At 50.4% G+C, this 4494-nt stretch overlaps 1 pseudogene; it reads right to left on the bottom strand.

Moving 5' to 3' along the window:
- Nucleotides 1–752: 752 nt before the first annotated feature.
- LOC132413546 (nuclear receptor-binding factor 2-like) lies at nt 753–1673 on the bottom strand (annotated as a pseudogene).
- Between the last annotated feature and the right edge of the window lie 2821 nt (nt 1674–4494).

The raw sequence follows: 4494 nt of genomic DNA, 5'->3' as shown, positions 1-4494 counted from the left end.
TGGCACACAGTTTCTTCTAGAAAGGTGTGTCTTACACACCTTATTAAACAAAGGAAATATGCATAACAAGATGCATACAGTCAATGCATGAATAGAAAGCATGTTTCAAATACAAGGTAGCCCCTCAGGCGACCATTACTATTTGGGTTTTGCATTATCATTTATGGCATTATAGATTAATTACACATAACATACTTTTATACATTTTAACCCTGAAGAAAAATAATCGTTGCTTGAAAAAAATTATTCCAGGTAGCCATTTGGTTTGTATCAGGAGAAAGTGAACCTCCAAGAGTTTAGTATCTGCCAAGTCTGGAATCATTAGCTCGAGTCAGTAAATCCGATGCGCGACATACTTCACAGTGACTGTTTCCGAGTCTTGTCGATGCCTCTCCTCCGCAGGACGCTGGGTGCGGCATCTCCGGGACACTCTTGCATGTGGTTTTCCTTTTTTTTCTTTTTTTTTGCTGGATTAACTGTATTACTGTATTATTTCCTCTTTTTCACCTCTTCTATGGCCTTCCATTTTATTTTATTTGTGTTTTTTTGCGGTACGCGGGCCTCTCACTGTTGTGGCCTCTCCCGTTGTGGAGCACAGGCTCCGGACGCGCAGGCTCAGCGGCCATGGCTCACGGGCCCAACCGCTCCGCGGCACGTGGGATCTTCCCGGACCGGGGCAGGAACCCGTGTCCCATGCATCGGCAGACGGACTCTCAACCACTGCACCACCAGGGAAGCCCTGACCTTCCATTTTAATTATTCATAAGTCCTTTCAGAGTATCTTCAGAGCGTTCCACGAGGGGACGTTCTGGAGATGGAAAATCCAAGGGAGGAAGATTGGGTATTGGAATACCTTGGCTTTCTCGGTGTTTGATGCAGGCCTCTGCCAGGCTGAAGAGGCTGTAGCGGTTTCTGCATGTGGTGGCAAGCTCCGTAACTCTGACTTTTATACAGAATCAGTGTCTACATCAAGCTCCTTTTCTATCGGGCCTTTTAGAAGTCTGGCCTTTTCAGCCTTTAGCTGTTTATTTTCTCTCCTTAATCTTTCATTCTCAGCCACGAGGAATTCCACATGCCTCTTCGAATCTGCAATTTGGGTTGCCTGCTCCTCTATAATTGTTTTATCATCTCTTGGGGCTTTGCTTCCAATGCACAGCTCTGTTGGCTCGCTCTTCTGCTGAGGTAAAAATAGTAGTGTGTCTGGATCCCTGTCAAAGACCCCCTGAATCTCAGGCAAGTGTTTCTCTGTGGAAGGGCTGTAATTCTGAGAGAGCAGGGGGCTCTGGCTGTCTGCGTCCTCAGCAGACGGTCTGTGAGATGCCTGAAGCTGGGCAGCGGCATCCTTGTCTGTGCTCTGCTGGGCTTTCAATCTTTCCTCCCGCTTTGCCCTCTTCCACCTCTCCTGGATGAGGAGAAGCTGTTTCATGTGACTATCCCTTTGCAGTTCCGGTGATAAATGAGCCTGCTCAGACTGTGTCAGCTTCATAGCTTCAGAAAGATACGCTGCAGCCTTTTTGTGACAAGAAATAGCCTCTTCGTATTTCCCTGCAGCTACTAAACGATCTGCTCGTCTGCTCTGCTGATGAGCCAGGTTGAGGGGTCCTTCCATTATTTCCATAGACCCCGGGGTAAACAGCGGCCTGAGGAAGGGGAGCGAGGGAGCCCGGGCACATGGAGGGTAACAGCTGGAGAGCGCGACGCAGCGGCTGCGACTGTGGCCCCACTCTGCGCCCGGGGAGCCAGCGGCGGGCGCAGAGGGCGCCGGCTAATGTTTTTAAACCTCCCTTTTGTTTAGGAGAAAAGTTGGAGGAATCAAAGAAAACCCCCTTGGAAGTAGTATGTTTTGAGTTAATCTGACAACTAAGGGAAAACAAATGCTATAAAAGAAACAGTCTTTCAGATCACAAATGGACAGCTTTAGGAGAAGCTAAAGTGGACATACAAAAGGTATTTGAAATGAAATTTCAGAGAGAAAAGCTCTCTAAGGCAGGAATGTCTTTCGCCCAGAAATCTAAACTGGGTGCCAGGAATCTGGACAAGAACCCAGGAGGTCCGAAGTGAAGGAATTAAGGGCTCAGTGACTAGGGGCTGCTGAATGATACTTGAGAGAATTTCAGTCTGCTTAGAGGTTAACTCAGGTAACACCTCACAGGATCTCAAGTCTGGCGTCTTGTTGATAATGTTGCAGGTATATTGGTGTGGAATTTGTGGTACCCAAACAAGGGCGCGTGACTCAAAGCCACTCTTAACCACAGCCGCTGCCAGAAACCCAAGCCTCTGCTCACCCAGAATCACACCCACAGACTGCTCTGCGCAGCCCCCATCAGACCCAGTCCCCAGCCAGGCCTCCTCTCCAAGCTTCTGCCGCCGCCTCACTTTGCCATCAGCAGACCCCTCAGCCCCGCCCCGCTCCTTCACAAGCACCTGGCTCGCCCTGAGAATGTTCCAGTACAGCCCTAGCAACTGGGGCTGTTTCTCTCTCTCACCTCTCGGACCTCAGGACCACAAGCAAAAGTTGTGTTTTCCCGGGTCACCAGTGCTACATGCAGACCATGTCTCTCCCTCTCCGCTGAGTAAGTCCCTGCATCTCTTCCATGCTACCTCCTTCTGATGTCCGTCATGCACGGACTTCCAGAAAAGCACCCCACTCCACACACATACACGCATGCACGCACGCCCCTCACATCCTGAAGGCTTTACCTCCCGGCTGCCTCTCTGCCTGGCCACTCAACTCGTTCAGCATTTTTGGCCTCTTTCAAGGTTTGTGGAGATGACACATCCACGACGCTGGCCTCTCAGACCCTGATTCCTCAACAGACCAAGCGTCTGGGGAGCAGCCACCCCACCCCCCGGATTAGGTCAGCATATTTCCTCTGGGCTCTAACCCTACATCCCTGTCACCCATCACCCCTCCCTGGCCCTCTGCTCCTGTTCAGAAGCCACCACAGGATCCTTTAACTCCACCAGCACTAGCATCCCCTGGGCGTGCACTTGGAAGGGGCTTCCCTCCTAATCAGAACCTTGTCATCCTTCCCCCAACTCACCCCCCTCCCCCGCCCTCTCACCTCCCTTTTGTCTTGAAACAATGCTCTCTTTCTCCTCCTCAGGACCACTCCCAGTACGGTTTATGCTGGAGATGGGTCACCCTCCTTCCTCAGAGCCAGTTGTTGTATTTTCAGGGATTCTGCAGACTCTTGGACATTGTGTCGGTGACTTGGAATTGGCTGTGCGGAGAGGATTTACACCAATACAAATGAAGGTTTCGGTTTCCAAAGGGGGTTTTGTTAAACATCTATCAGCTCATCGCTGGTTTATCCTGCATCCTCTTGCCGCTACCGATGACACGTTTCTCTGCTACCCACCTCTCCCCCCGACACTTTTGCCCTCGTGTGAGCAAAACTTCTTGAGAGCTGCCCACGGTGTGACTCTTCCTCTCAGCCATCCACTCCTCAAGCCCACTCCAGCCTTGCTTCTGTCCTTGTCAGAGCTGCCGAGCTCCTCCAGGTTACCAATCCAGGGGATACTTTCTCTGTTTTTGTCTTGCTTGACCTTCGCATCCATCTTCCCCGCCCAAGTCCTCATCTTCAAACACGTGCTTCTCCCGGCTCCTCTGATGCTGCACTTTGCTGAGTTTTGCTCCAGCTTCTCTTGCTGATCTGCAGAATCGATTGCAGGCTTCTCCCTGTTTCCCTTAGACACATGCATGCCTCCTAAATGCTGGCTTCCAGCGTGACTCTAGGCTCTCTCCTCTCCTCTGCCCTTTCTCCCCGCGTGACCCCCTCCTGTCTCATGACTTACATGCTAAGCGTTCCCAAAAGGATTCCTCAGACCGCTCCAGCCTCCCGACCCCTCCGTCTAACTGCCCATTGATGACCCCACCGGGAGGCATGTTTTGCTTTAAAGGTGATGTGTCCTAAGGGCAACTCTGGATTCCTTCAGCCCTGGTAAGCCAGTGCCTCTCCCAGTCTCCGCATCTCAGTAACTGGTGGCACGGTTCAGCCATCTGCTCAAACTGGAAGCGTGGCCACCAGCCAGGATCCCTCCCTCGTGCTCACCGCCCACGCCCGAGGCAGGGACTGTTGTTTCTACATACGTCTCAGCCCCAGCCTCTCTCCACACAACGCTCTGAGTCACCCGCAGGCCTCCCCTCTCTGTGCCCAGTGACGTCCTTACTGGCTTCATTTCCACAGCTGCCCGTGCTTAACATCGTCTCCGCAAAACTGCCAGGGTAAACTTTTAAGAAAGAAAATCCTGGAAATTAAAACGGCTTTTTGACCTAAATGGGAAGGAAATCCAAAAAAAGAGGGGATATATGTATACACAGGGCTGATTTACTGTGCTGTACAGCAGAAACTAACACAACGTTGTAAAGCAGCTCTACTCCAATAAAAATACATTTTAAAAAAGTTGAAAGGAAAGAAAATAAATAAAATAAGCATATTTCAAATGGTTAAAATAATAAAATGGATTTTAACAACTTCAGGGATACACGGA

This window comes from Delphinus delphis, chromosome 18 (genome assembly GCF_949987515.2).
Source record: "Delphinus delphis chromosome 18, mDelDel1.2, whole genome shotgun sequence".
In the NCBI taxonomy this organism is placed as follows: domain Eukaryota; kingdom Metazoa; phylum Chordata; class Mammalia; order Artiodactyla; family Delphinidae; genus Delphinus; species Delphinus delphis.
Note: the sequence above shows the minus strand (reverse complement) of the source record. Positions and strands in the feature narration are given on the sequence as shown.